This window comes from Ipomoea nil, unplaced genomic scaffold (assembly GCF_001879475.1).
Source record: "Ipomoea nil cultivar Tokyo-kokei standard unplaced genomic scaffold, Asagao_1.1 scaffold0865, whole genome shotgun sequence".
In the NCBI taxonomy this organism is placed as follows: Eukaryota; Viridiplantae; Streptophyta; class Magnoliopsida; order Solanales; family Convolvulaceae; genus Ipomoea; species Ipomoea nil.
In genome coordinates, this window is record NW_017617293.1 from 1,264,117 (window position 1) to 1,279,383 (window position 15,267).

General features: G+C 31.7%; 1 pseudogene; it reads left to right on the plus strand.

Annotated features, from left to right (window-relative positions):
• Positions 1–4,297: 4,297 nt before the first annotated feature.
• LOC109178710 lies at positions 4,298–12,522 on the plus strand (annotated as a pseudogene).
• Positions 12,523–15,267: the final 2,745 nt, after the last annotated feature.

A 15,267-nucleotide genomic window follows, 5' to 3' on the forward strand; every position in this document is an offset into this window, starting at 1 on the left:
GCAATATTATATCGGAGATGTTCATGCATAAGTAACTAAATATTGAATTTGTTTATTTAAAGTATATATGTTGGTCCCGGTAGAGTTATAGCGAGAGTCTAGAAGGGGGGGGGGGTGTGAATAGACTCTTTTCGTGTTTTGCCGAATAACAACCTTTTGGTGTTTTGGCGCAGCGGAAATACTAAATTCGTTTACTTGCTTTGCACGGTTTTGACGTTATTAGGGAAACTTTCGCATTGAGTGTGAAAGATGATATGATGCAGAAAATAGATAAAGTAAATAAAGATATAAGGAGATGAGAGATTTTATAGTGGTTCGACCAACTTTGCCTACTCCACTCTTCTTCCACAACTTATGGAAGGTTTGCACTATCACTCGTTAGTACAAATACACAAGAAGCTTCCTTGATCACTAAGCTGGACAGCTTCCTGCAGGTTTTTCAACTCCACGAGTTTACTCCGCCTCTATCAACTTCTTCTTCAGAGTTGAGGTTGGTAGAAAATGAATTCTGATTTCTCCAACGTGATGAAGTCTTGACTGATTAAAGATGGTTGCTTCGTATAAGCTGCAAGACTTCTTCAAGGTGTAAAATGAGGATCAATGGACTTCTTGAAATATCTTAACACCTTAACACTAGTTCGCAAAAGCCTGATGAGAACTGAGGAGTTTTAAGAGCTTTTGCTTAGAGGTTAGATCGAGTGAAAAGAACCAGCACCTTCTTAGTTGATGAAGGTGGGTTTATATAGGTGAGGAAAATTCCATCCGTTGGAGGGAGATGAAATTTTCAAACCTAATATCCAGTGGGTAAGGACCTGGGAGCTTCCCACATTAAATACTCCATTAATGGATTTTGTACCTTGTAGCCGTTGATGGCATAGATAGCCTTAGGGTTTTGTCTTTTAGCTCTAGAATAGTACAACTTCATTTAATGCTCCTTGGTATGCGTGTCCCATATGTTGAGGTCCTTTTTGTTCCTTGGATGTTGTCAAATCAGACAGTGAAGACATTCTTCTTGTTATTGAAAACGAAGAATGTTTTGAAGGGTTGCCATAAATAAGACTGTCTCTTCGTGGTAGATGACAACTCCCGATTAACTTTCGTTGAGGACGCTTCATGCTTCGTTTCTTGAACCTTCTTTCGTCTTGATAGCCCTAACATCTAAGCATAACTCATTTTCGTGTGTTTGACTAGCTTAACACGAATTACAGTGTGAGTTATGGGCAACTCTCGTCTAGGACGAAAGTAGCGATTAACAAATAACAAAGGTTAGGGATCTACATTCTAGGTTACATTGGTATCATCAAAATCCTAATACAAGTGTTCCTAACAATATAAATGCAAGATAATATATGAGAGATTGATTATATTTCCACTAAAATAAATGTTTGCAACTTTGTAATAACGCTAGTCTAAATACTTAGTCTAAAAACGATAGTCTAAAAAAATACTACTTTTGGTTTAAATTTCTCTAATTCTTCTTTATTCTCTTTTGGGTAGCATTGTCATTGTCTTCATCTTCAGTACGTGTCATCTTTTTTTTTTCTTTTTTTTTTTTTATTAGTAGTGTGTCATGTATAATTGGGTTACTGGTGATAGCATAGATGGATTCACCATGCAATAAGATTATGGTGTAGGAAGATTTAGATTTGTCTTGTTGTGTATATTATGAGATCTTAATTGTACTATTTACTCTTTATCTTACAAGCATCTACTGATATTTGGGAGTGGTAGTTTTTTCCCTACATGTTTCATGTGTTCTGAGATGTGTGTCGTAGGTTAGGGTATCATGTGAAAGTATTTAACAAAATATTATTATTTATTATATTTGTATAAAATACTTGATAAATAAATAAATAAATAAATAAATAAATAAATAAATAAATAAATAAATAAATAAATAAATAAATAAATAAATATATATATATATATATATATATATATATATATATATATATATATATAACATATTTTGTATTACAACTTTAATATTTAACTACAAGATAATGTAAAAATAAGACAATGGACAATGTAGTTAATATAATAAATTAATAAATTTGAAGGTAATGAATCTTTGAATTGTAGAAAATAAAGATAATATAAAACTAATGAAATTATATCCCTTTTAATTTTTTTATAATGAATAATTTTTTTAAATAAAGGCATTATAGACATCTAATTCTAAATTAATTAAATGTACATGTATTATTTACTGTTGTAGCTACTAATTTATTTATAATTTAATAAGAGTAATAAAGTGGCGTACATACTTTTCATTGATTTTTTTTAATTTACATCGTTGTTGATACAAATTATTTTGAGAGTTTGTCAAATGACAATTGTTACAATTCCCATCAATAGAGGATGATAATAAATAATTCAAATATATAGTTACAATAGATATTGTTATAATGATATAATAAAAATTAACTTACAATTTTTTTTAGAATTTTTCATGCCTTGATAAAATTCTGATGTGTAAACTTGTTCAATTGGAGCCAGTGTGATATCAACGTTGTCAATTCTTTGGAAAATGATCTTATCGTTTTAGAGTCCATGTGCAATTGTATTTATGATCAACAACTTTGTAGTTAGGTCGCGCTGGTCTGACAATGATGTAAAAATAATTTTGTCCAATAAAAAAATAGTATAATATTTGTAAAGTAATGTACAATTGTACCATTATAAAAATACATACAAAAAAAATTTTTTTGATACCATAACAACCTAAATCATAACAATAATGCAAAAGTATAATTGAAATATTAAGTTTTGTTCATGATCTAAATAATCAAAAGAAACTTAATTAAACGGAAAAACAAACTTAACCTATTTTTTTTTTTTTAAATGCATAAAAATCAAATGATTTTTAAAGTTCTTGATTTATAGTCTTTGATGCTTAAATTTGAATGTTATGTATTTAGTTGGACTAATTATTTGACCAAAGTTTATGTTAAATTTCATATTATATATTTTTAAAATACATTTTAACATATTCGTTGTATATGTTTAACAATTATGCCAACTCTAATTGGGATGAGGTTCGAACCTAAGACTTTTTCTTATAGAAATTAATGAGTAAGTTAAAAATAATAAATAGTTAACGAAATATTCCGTTACTAAAGTTTATACTAACGGAGTTTAGATTATTTAAGGGAAAAAAATAATATGATAAAGGGTAAATAAGGAAAATCATTAAAAAAATACTAAAATCAAAATAATATGAATAATTCATTTTAAGAAACAATACTACCGACATTTTTTTGTTCCAGCCTAACATTATTGGCTTTTATTAGAATTGTAGATGTAGATTACATTTAAGTTCGGGACCTTCCAACCTACTGTCTGAGCTCACATACCTACATATATTAGTTACTTGCATATACCGGCGTATTTACCACATCATCATTAGGGGCGGACCCAGCATGGGGGCTGTGGAGACAGTGCCCCCCCTCACCCCACCCCCACCCCATATATAACCACTGTATGTATATATGTATATATAGTACAAGTTTTAGTATAAGTATAATAAAATAGATAAAATTTAAAATGAGATGGTTAGACTAGGTGGTAAGGTACATGTACTATCTTTCTAAGAGGCTAGGGTTTGAATCTTTCTTTAGTGTGTTTGTAGATTTAATCCTTGCGACGCATGTATGTTATATTTTTTATGACTTAAATTAATACTTCGTATTAATTGTGAGATTTACACACATATATATAACTTTCTTTTATATTAATAATGAGATGCGTTTATAATGTATTTTTTATTTGAATTAGTTTATCAAATTAATTATGTTTCATATTTTGTTATGAATATTTTTTATAAAATTTTGATGTGTTTTATTTTTCGTCAATATCCAACAATATTTATGGCTATACTTTTAATTGTTTTATGTTTTATCAAACTATCTGTTTTGTTTTAATGCGTTTTGCCCCCACTGAAAAAAATTTCTGAGTCCGTCACTGATCATCATCCTTTCAGTCTAAATCCGTCCCAACAACAAACACCTTCCAACCGCAAGGTGGGGCTCTGTCCGTCCCCTAGAATCCGCTCCGAGTTGAAGGAGCAACTAGTCCAACTTCTTGAGCAGCCACCAAGAATAAATGAATAATTTGTATTTTCAAAATTATATTACTCAGTCAAGCGGCTGTGGAATATTAATAGTAGATGTCAGCAACTCAAAAGAAAAAAAAAAAAAAAGACTATTCAATTTAATACAAAAAAATAGTAGATGTCAGCAAATTGACACATAGGCATAGATGTAATAAAATATAGTTGTAAAAGTTGGTGCGTATGCCTATAAATTGGCATATCCCATGCAGTTTGGCCATATACCTTCAAGCACAATTCTCTCACTTTCATCAGATTTGGCTTCAAATTTCCAATATATTTTGTGAGTTTAACATGCATCTTTATTCATTCTTTTTTTTTTTTTTTTCTTTTTGCAATATAGTTATATTTATGTAAATAGTATTAGCGGTAAAACTGTCAAAATTGTACTGTACGTAATTCTGAAAAAGATAGAATTATAAGTGCAGGAGTTTGAGATCGAGAAATGGGAAGCAACGACAGCACCCCAGTGGCAATGGAGATTGGAAGTGATGATGGCATTGCTGTGATTACTCTCTCCAATCCACCAGTAAATGCATTGACACTATCTGGTATGTAATACTATACTATCCCCCTCCCCCCACCTCCCAACGTAACCCCTAACTACCGAGTCTCTCATTTTTTAACCGACAAAGGACCACAACAAAGTAAACCAATTGAAGTTACAAATAGCTGACTGATTCAAATTAAAAACACCAATTGAGCTGAGAGTCAAACTTATTTATAATAATATAGTTACCAAGCTAACAACTCTAATCAACTTTGTTGAGTCGTTCACCGAGTCTCTCTCAATTTTATTTCTTTTTAAAGTAAGGAGTAAATCTATCTTAGCTGATAAAAGGCCACAACAAAGTAAACTATTTTTTTTTTGAAAGAATAGTAAACTAATTTAAGTTGCATATAACTGACTGATTCAAATTAAAAACACCAATTGAGAGTCAAACTTATAACAATATAGTTACCAAGCTAACAACCCTAATCAACTTAGTTGAGTCCTCCACCATCTCTTTCAATTTTATTAAAGGCCACACTTGTGTGAGACCGTCTCACGAATCTTTATTCGTAAGACCGGTCAGGTGAATATAATACGTAAATGTAATACTAAATATTACATTTCATCTTGACCTAATCCATCTCACGGACAAAGATCCGTGAGACGGTCTCACACAAATTTCTGTCTTTTATTAATATAGGACACGGTGCTTGTTTTATTTTTATACACATATTAACAATTTAACGGTTTGTGCGCGTGTTTATATCATCACATGGCCACGGGGGTAATAGTGTAATACTATACTATTACCCTTCCCCACTCTCTTTTCCACGTACCTTTCATAGCCCCATTTGATTAATAGGACAATAGGGTACCGTACTACTTGTCTACTTGTATGACTTTTATACACATTATTATTATTAGTTCGCAGAAAATATTTGAGATGAATAGACTTGAAATTTTATATAAAAAAAAAAGTTATTAAAAATTAAAATAATAAGAAATAATGAGTCTAAAGATTAAAATGTCCCTACATGCATAATGATAATGATAATTAATAAAACTAAGGCTCACACTTGTGTGCCAAGCACTTTGTGTTCAGATGGCATGTAGTGATTTTTCTCATGTGGAAGGTCATGAGATCGAGCCTAAGTAGGGGTGTTGTTGACTCTTTGTGCTTCATTAGGTTGAGAAATTATATTTGAACACATACTATAAATTTAATTAAATTTAAAAGGTTTCATGAAGAGATGGTAAGAATGTGTATTTATTGTATTTTAATTTGGAGGTCAAAGGTTCAAAACTTGCATTATTGATTTTAAAAATTGTGATTTTGGTAGGGTCACATTTATTTACCAGAACAAGGCCACAAAAACTTAAAATACTGCCCTGGCTCTAATACTTACGTGTTGATGTAAAATATTATACTTTTTCATCAAAAGTATTACACTTTCTTTTATAAGTAATGTTGGCAAGTGTTTGTTACTTATAAGAGAAAGTGTAATACTTATGAGAAAAAATGTAATACTTTTTAAAATCAAAATGTAAAAGTATTACATTTTTTCTTCAAAAGTACTACAGTATTTCATATAAGTAATAAACACTTTATTTCTGATTAGTATTACATTTTTCAGTATAAGTATTAAAGTTTCTTCTTTGACCCAACCGTTTCACGGACAAGGATCCGTAAGACGGTCTTACACAAGTTTTTGCTTAAAAGTAATAGTGATTTTTAATTAAAAAAATTATTATTTATAAAATACAATATCATAAACTAAAATATTATAATTATATATTTTATTAACGCCTTCGAGTTATTGGCTCGTCCTTAATATAATAAAATTTATTATAAACATTTTGGTCTAAGGTAATTAAGAATGTTTTATAAGGGCAAAATGATCCTATCATGTGATACTTTGTTCCCAAGTTTCATAGTAAACAAAATATCACCCCATTTATTTGAAAAACTTTTTCTTTGTGCTTGGAAAATAGTTATGAACAGATAGTGCATTATAACAGAGTCAATAGTACTCAAAAAATTATCTTTGTACATTTATATACAAAACGCATCCAACTAATAAGAATGTTACTGATTGAAGCTAAATAGAAAGAATTACAAACACTCTTTAGGTCGAATTCGTCGCACATGATTTTACAAACATTAATACTAGTCTTTAGACATAATCTTTCAGCATTGATTTTTTGTTTTATTAAGGAAAACAGAGCACATGGTCTTCATAGACTCCTTGTGGGAACAGCTTATTGACCTTCTCGATTTGAACTACTCAGTTATGAACTAAGACTTATTTACCTCATTTTAGTCCTTTACCGACTAGGGTTATTATGCAAGTTTCCAAAGCGTAAATCAAAGATAATAATATACAAATGTGTTAGACCTGATAGGGTGGTGAAAAGTCTGGAGAGTGGGGATGAATAAACTTTTCAAACTTTTATCACAACAATAAAGATTAAGCTCTTATAAAAATAAATGAAGTATAGAAGATATTTAGGCTTGAAAATATTCTAAAATAAAATATGGTGCACTGCGGAATAAATGTACATAAGAGTTTGATGTTAGAATATTGGAGAAAAAATAAAATAAGTCTGCAGATGATTGGAGAAAAAAAAAAAAACAAAAACAGTACGTAAAGCAATAAAATAAAGTTAAGTAGTGAGCAAGAATTTTATAATGGTTCGAAAGAAATGTAATCATTCTACTCCACTCTATTCTATCTCTCGGAGGAATTCATTATATCCATCACTCAGATACAATAGTGAACAACCAAGTATTAGTTCATCGACTCAACACTTCTGCAACTTCTTGTTTAGTGTCTTAAACATCAAGCCTGCACTAATACTACTTTGAGTGCTTCTGCACCAAGCTTACACTCCTCCGGATTTTCACAAAACTCCTTTGTTACTCTTATCCGTCTTTAATAAAAATAATCATTAATTATTTGATTATAATATATAGTATATATTTTACCCTTATCCGCTTAGATGGTTAAAAAGTAAAAAATTCATGCGACAAATAGGCGCCAATTTACGTTGGATTAACGGCAAGGGGATTTTTTTCATCAAGCTCGTCATATATATGCTCTTCTATTACTTAGTTTTAGTATACAAGATTTGAATTTCTATCATACACTTTATCAAACACCTTCTGCCTTTCAACCTCAAAGAAGATGACTCTTCTGATATTTGATAAAGTCGAGCTAAAATGGCCCAACCGGTACTCCATTCTCACCTGTTACTTTAGTTCCTGGTTTTCTCCGTGTGTGTGTGTGTTTTTTTTAAAAAAAATTATTGCTAGATGTTTAGGATTTGTAAATGCAATTATATATATGGATATCTTGAACTATCTAATTTTGTGATGATTGTGGCATTAACAATTAATGGTGGGTGACAGTGATTGCCGAATTGAAGCAATGTTATCAAGAAGCAATGGAAAGGGATGATGTCAAAGGAGTAGTCTTGACTGGTGAGTGTTAAGCCGTACTTGTTACAGTGTAATACTCATACACAGAAGCTTTGTAGATGTAAAAATGAAAAAATGCGAACATTTCTTTGTTGTCACAATGCTTATTTCTGATAAGAAAGAAATGAAAATTTAGTATTTTCAACATAATGGATATTGCTGCTACAATTGCCATTCGACTTTATGCCAACCTTGCTATGTATCTTTTGTGAGAGATTAGAAAAGTTTTCCTATGTTTTACATGTTATTGGCCTCTGTTTTGTTGCTAATTTTGTAGTTTATCCTTTACAGGCATTGGTGGCAAATTTTGTGGTGGTCTTGACATTGATATTATGCGGAAAATTCACAAGACAGGTAGTTGCAGTTACATTGCTTGTTCATAACATATAATTAACTTTGGATTGAACATTAACTTTCCTTTTTATCTTTTTTGATCTACCAGGGGATATCTCATATCTGCCAGATTCTTCAGTTGACCTAATAATGAACACAATAGAAAGTAATATGTTTGGTGCAATTACATATTTTTTATGAAATTTTTTGGGTCATTTTTCTCACATTTTGTTTGTCTAGATGCCAAAAAGCCTACTGTTGCTGCCATTCATGGATTTGCGCTTGGTGGGGGCTTGGAATTGGCTATGGTTTGTTTCTAGTATCAACTTTAATTCTCGAATGGAATCTACCAAATTCAAGAGCTTCCGAGTTTTATGAGATTCATTTGTTAATTCCATATAGGGATGCAGTGCTAGAATTGCAACTCCAAGATCTGAACTTGCCTTACCTGAGCTGAAGTTTGGAATAATTCCTGGTTGTGGAGGTACTGCTTGGCTTGTTATCAATTCGACATCCTTTGACGTGTTCAGTGTTAGTTTTAGTTCATATGCAATCTTTTGCATAGAAACTTAGATTTTTGTTTGTATGTTATAAGGCACTCAGCGTCTTCCCAGACTTGTTGGGGGTATCGAAAGCTGTCGAGTTATTGATGGTAAGACTTTTGAATTTTAATGCCAGAACAGATACTTCTAGTTGATCTGATGATGGTAACTTACCTATCTGCAACTGCATTTTTAGACAACCAAGAGTATAACTTCTGAAGAAGGAAAGGAACTTGGCCTTATTGATGCTGTTGTATCTTCTGAGGAGCTCTTAGTTGCTTCTCGTCTCTGGGCACTTGATATTGCAGAAGGGAGAAAATCTCACATCAATACTCTTCAGAAGACCGATAAACTTGAACCCATCCATAAATCTTCTGAGATTCTGAAAACTGCAAGACAACATGCGATGAAGACACATCCAAAGTTTCCTCATTACATAGCATGTCTTGATGTTATTGAAGAAGGGATTATTTCTGGAGGACTTTCAGGTGTATTGAAGGTGAAGCTTTCTATAAATACATCCTTTAGTTGATGGGTATATGTCTTCGTGTTTGTTAACAAAAAGTTAACAATTATTTCACTTTAAGACTTGCAGGAACGAGAGGTATCGAGAGAACTAGTACTGTCGAAACCTTGTAGAGGTCTTCTTCATGTCTATTTTGCTGAACGTGCAACTTCAAAGGTACAATTGTCTTTCTCGATATCAAAATATGCATTCTTAGGCGGTGTCTGGTGCTTAAACGTAGAGTCTATTCTACAGAACTATTCTTTCAACCGATCCCAAAGTCCTGTTATGTGTGCAGGTTCCCGGTGTTACCAATAGCCAGCTTAAACCCCAAAAAGTAGAAAAAGTTGCTGTAATTGGTGGTGGTTTAATGGGTACTGGCATTGCTACAGCTCTAATCGTCAGCAATATACATGTCATACTTAAAGAAGTCAATTATGAATCTGTTCAGAAGGCCATGAAATCAATTGAAGGTTAGTACTCCCTCCCTGGATATGACTTTTGAGAATATTGGTAATATGTTGATTATCATCTCAAGAAGATAGCATGTCTTGTGTTATTCAGTTAATCTAAATGGCCTAGTAACAAGAGGTGAGCTACAGTTGGACCAAGTGAAGAAAGCATTGTCCCTTCTAAAAGGTGTTACAGACTATGAAGATTTCAAAAATGTGGATATGGTCATAGAGGTAAACAATTATTGCAATCTTTAATAGTTTTCTAGTTTTCTGAAAACTGGAAAATCGTTTCCTGTTTTCAAAATGGAAAACTGTGCTAGTAAACATGTTTTCTGTTTTCTGTTCTCCAGGAGAAATTTTCCAGTTAGTAAACGAGCCCTTAGCATCTTACACTTTTTTGTGTTGCCCTAAATAACATGACCTAAATACTGTGCTAAAGCCATTAACATCTTACACTTTGAATGTTGCTCATTGTAGACATGTATGAGTTCTCTAAACCTTATACTTCATAATATTGGATTGTGTTAAAGGCTTTCTCTACTTATTGCTATCATTATTTCTTGCTGTCAGGCTGTATATGAAGACCGAGAATTGAAACAATCAGTTTTTGAAGAAATTGAGAAGATCTGTCCTCCTCATTGTATCTTGGCATCAAATACATCCACTATTGATCTTAATGAAATCGGAGCAAGGACAAATTCCCAAGATCGTATTCTGGGAACACACTTATTCAGGTAAGAAAAGTTTTCTCATCATATCTATGTACATTTAGAAGATTTTATCTATTGATGGTATTTTTCTCCTTTTCTTAGTCCTGCTCATGTCATGCCTCTCTTGGAAATCGTGCGATCGGAAACCACTTCTAATCAAGTAATACTTGATGTTTTGAAATTTTCAAAAGTCCTGAAGAAAATTCCTATAGTGGTTAAGAACTGCATTGGGTTTGCTGTCAACCGAACCTTCTTCCCATATATGCAAGGAGCAGATTTGTTAGCGAATTTGGGGGTTGATATATTCAGAATTGATCGAGTGATCACTGAATTCGGCATGCGGATAGGCCCTTTTCAGTAAGCAATCTGCAGCTATTTCTGCATGATCCTCAACTTGCCATTAACTTCTCTAATGAATTTTTTAAATTCCCATTGAATTTGCAGGCTTTTTGATTTGTCAGGATATAGCATATTTCTAGCTGGAGTAGGACAATTTGTTGCTGCGTTTCCTAATCGCACTTTCCAGTCTCCTTTAGTTCAACTTATGATTGAAAATGGACGCACAGGTAAGTAGTCGATCTATTTTTTCCTTCCAAGAAACAATCATTTGATAAAATCTTCCAAAAGCAAGGAGAAAGAGGAATCATTAACTTTGACATTCTAGGTAAGAAGGATGGAAAAGGTTTCTACCTATATGTGAAGGGAAAGAAGCCAGAACCCGATACATCCGTCTTGCAAATTGTGGAAGAATCTCGACGGTTTACAAAAGTTATGCCCAGAGGAAAGGTATAACGCAGTTCAACAACTCTCTTCACATTTTCTCAGTCGCGAATCATTGAATAAGACCTCTTTACATGCTTGTCTTAACGCCATTTGCAGCCGATATCTGTAACAGACCAAGATATCTTGGAGATGATGTTCTTTCCGGTCATAAATGAGGCGTGCCGGGTTATTGAAGAAGGAATAGTTGTCAGAGCTTCAGACCTGGATATTGCTTCTGTCCATGGGATGAAATTCCCTTCAGAAACGTATGAACTATATTCAACTCTTCAATTTGCAAGTTTGTTATACCAATGGGATTATTCTCTTTTACAACCTTAGCTTCACTAATACAAATGTGTAGTTTCACTATCGACTTAAACTACTTTGACTCGTGACCTGGCTCTGATACCACTTGCTAGATCAAGCGCTTACCGCTTATGCCAAAAGCTATAGTTAGTAGCAAAGGCACAACTTTAATTCTTTATACCACCACACATTTTCGAGACGTTGGGTGCTGGACTTGGTCCTTTAGTCCCTTTACCGGCCTTCGCCCAACAATCCCTCAGCCACCGGGTGCTGGATTTGGCCCTTTAGTCCCTTTACCGGCCTCCGCTCAATAATCCCTCAGCCACCGGGTTGGAATTGGCCCTTTAGTTCCTTTACCGGCTTCCGTCCAACAATCTCTCAGCCACCAGGTGCTAGGCTTTGCCTTTTCTGGGCTCTGCCCAACAATTTCCTTTATCTGTGTGGTGTAAAAATAAGACAGAAAGTGAAGGCAATAATGTTAGTTATATTTCTTCCATCTGGTTTGGTTAAATGGATGAAAATTGAGCTTCTTGTTTTGTTGGTTGCAGTGGAGGTATAATGTTCTGGGCAGATTCAATTGGACCAAAGTACATATATTCAAGGCTAAAGAGTTGGTACGAGGCCTATGGTAACTTCTTCAAGCCCTCACACTTGTTGGAAGATAGAGCTGCTAAAGGCATTCCCTTGGGAGGGAATTTAGAATGATGTCTTGTCTTTCAATGGACACATGTTTTTATTGAAATTAAGCAATGCTAGAACTCCTACATATTCAAACCTTAATCTTGTAAACCACTTTCTGAAGAATAATACAGTACAATTTGAGCTAATCTTACAGATTACACAAATTGTCACAAACTTGAATTTCCAATTTTGCTTGTTAGAGTCATATGTGGAGTTGCTACTCCGAATATGCTTTTGTTATGCACCTTGAAGTTTCCTTGTAGGTAAGGATTGAATTTTAAATTCTCTTAGACAGGTTTCTCAAACGTCGAATATCATAGTATTACAAGGTCCCTTTTTATAGTGGATTAGTCCCTAGAATTTTGTAATCAAAGATCACGTTCATGAGAGCTCCACCATTCACGTACAACACTTATCAAACACCATCATTTCGACAATATCTAAAATAGTTTCTTGATTATGTCATAATTCTCAAAATAATCATCGACTATCAATTTACTTAAAATGGTCCTTCGATTGTGAAATTTTGTTTAATTTAGTCTTTCTGTACAGACTAAAATAAGTAAAAAAATTCCATAAACAAAGACCATTTTAGAATAATTATTAATTGAAGACCAATTTAATAATTATAAAATAGTCAATAGACCATTTTATATATTAACTTTTAATATTTTGATGATTAATTTCGTAACAATTTTGCAATAACACCCTTTATACATCTACACCCGTGAATCCGTGATACATAATTTCTTATACTTATGTCAATCTCGCCCACGCAGCAACTATCACACATCAATCATTATTCCATGGACTATTATGTGGATCATAAATAAAATATACATTTTTAATATACTAAAGTTACATTATTTTAGTATATTGAATGTATATTATTTTATATATAATCAAATAATGTATATTTAGTACATAAATAATGTATCTTTAATATATATATTGAAAATATACTTGGAACCTTTTATTCACGATCCACACAAAAATTTACCAATTTATATACTTAATAATATGAGTCATTTACTTTAATTCCTAATTTGCATTCTTAAGTTTGATTAATAAATCGTGCGATATGCTTCAACTAATTTATAATTCTCTGGCTATTAACAAAATAAAATTTATAAATTTATTTTATATTAATTGAGTAGTTAAATTGTAACCGGCAGTATTCGTAATTTGCATTCTTGCTCTTCACAAATCATAAATAAATGTAGTATATTTTTAAATTTTAATTTAATTTTAAAAAGTTAAAAAAAAATAAAAAAATAAAACCAGCTTAGGTCTTCCATTGCACGAGTGCACGGCTTGAAAACTCTCTCTCGAAATATCTTGTGTGTAGTGGTTGAATTGTCATCTTTCCATTTCCATGCAACAAAAAAGTAGAGAACTAGACATACTTCATTTTCATCTGCTAATTTTCCAGGAAGCCTTCATGTTTTATTTATTAGTGAGTTAATACGACAAATGATCATCTGATTATTAGTTTAGTATTTTTTTAGTTCTTAATTTTCAATTCGATCAAAATACGTACTTTGATTTTTACTTTTTACCATAAATAATCATCTTAAATGAATGTTAAACCTAGATATATTATCGTCAAATTAATTAATATGATTACAAATATTAATTTCAAATATTCTAAATAAGTGATCATAGACTCATAAGATCGAACTTGGTAAGTCTATTAATTTTTTAAATTAAAAAAGATTATGAAAATATAAATAGATACTATCATGTAAAAAACTATAAGTGTTGAAAATAATAATAATAATAATAATAATAATAATAATAATAATAATAATAATAATAATAATAATAACAACAATAATAACAACAACAATAACAACAATAACAACAATAACAACAATAACAACGATAACAACGATAACAACGATAACAACGATAACAACGATAACAACGATAACAACGATAACAACGATAACAACGATAACAACGATAACAACAATAACAACAATAACAACAATAACAACAATAACAACAATAACAACAATAACAACAATAACAACAATAACAACAATAACAACAATAACAATAATAACAATAATAACAATAATAACAATAATAACAATAATAACAATAATAATAATAATAACAATAATAATAATAATAATAATAATAACACTTGCCTTTCACGTGTTCAGAAATATAACTTCATTTTGTGGCCACAAGCGTTATTATCCACGGCCATCATAACTGGCCATGAAATTAAGTACCCAATGGCCCCCCCACTCAATTTATATAGTGTATTTTTATTTTCTTCTCCCTCAAAAGGGAAAATTCTTCCACCGATGGCTTTTATACTTCATCCCGACAAAATTGTAGAGAAATAAATTATAATAAGAAAAAATGACGAGTTTGGTTCCTAAGTTATAATGGTAGTGATGACTCAATCCTTAAGTTATGACTATATTCATTTGTTGTCTCTCAGTTATAAGTAAAGTGGTGCATTTGATCCCCGACCGTTATTCACTTTCTTATATTGAAACCACTTTTGCAACATTATTTTCAACTTCCTAGAATTCTATTTCAAGGTTCTTCAATTCCAAAAGCAATTCAATAATCTTCATATAACTTGTTAGTAACTTGAGTCTCATATAAGGAACCTGTGACTCAGTACAAACAAGAGAACAATTGATCATTGTCTTCAAGAATATAAAACACACTATCCTAAAAGTTTCTGATTTCCCTTACTAAACATAATGGTAATCAAACCTAACTTTTGAAACACAAGAAATATCAAAATTTTCAGGTTATTTTTATAACAAATTCACCAAGGAAGTTACTTGAAATTTTTACTACGTAAAATTCTTTCGTAAGCTCTGCAAAAACTTAATAAAGAATCGTATATCCTGACAATATAT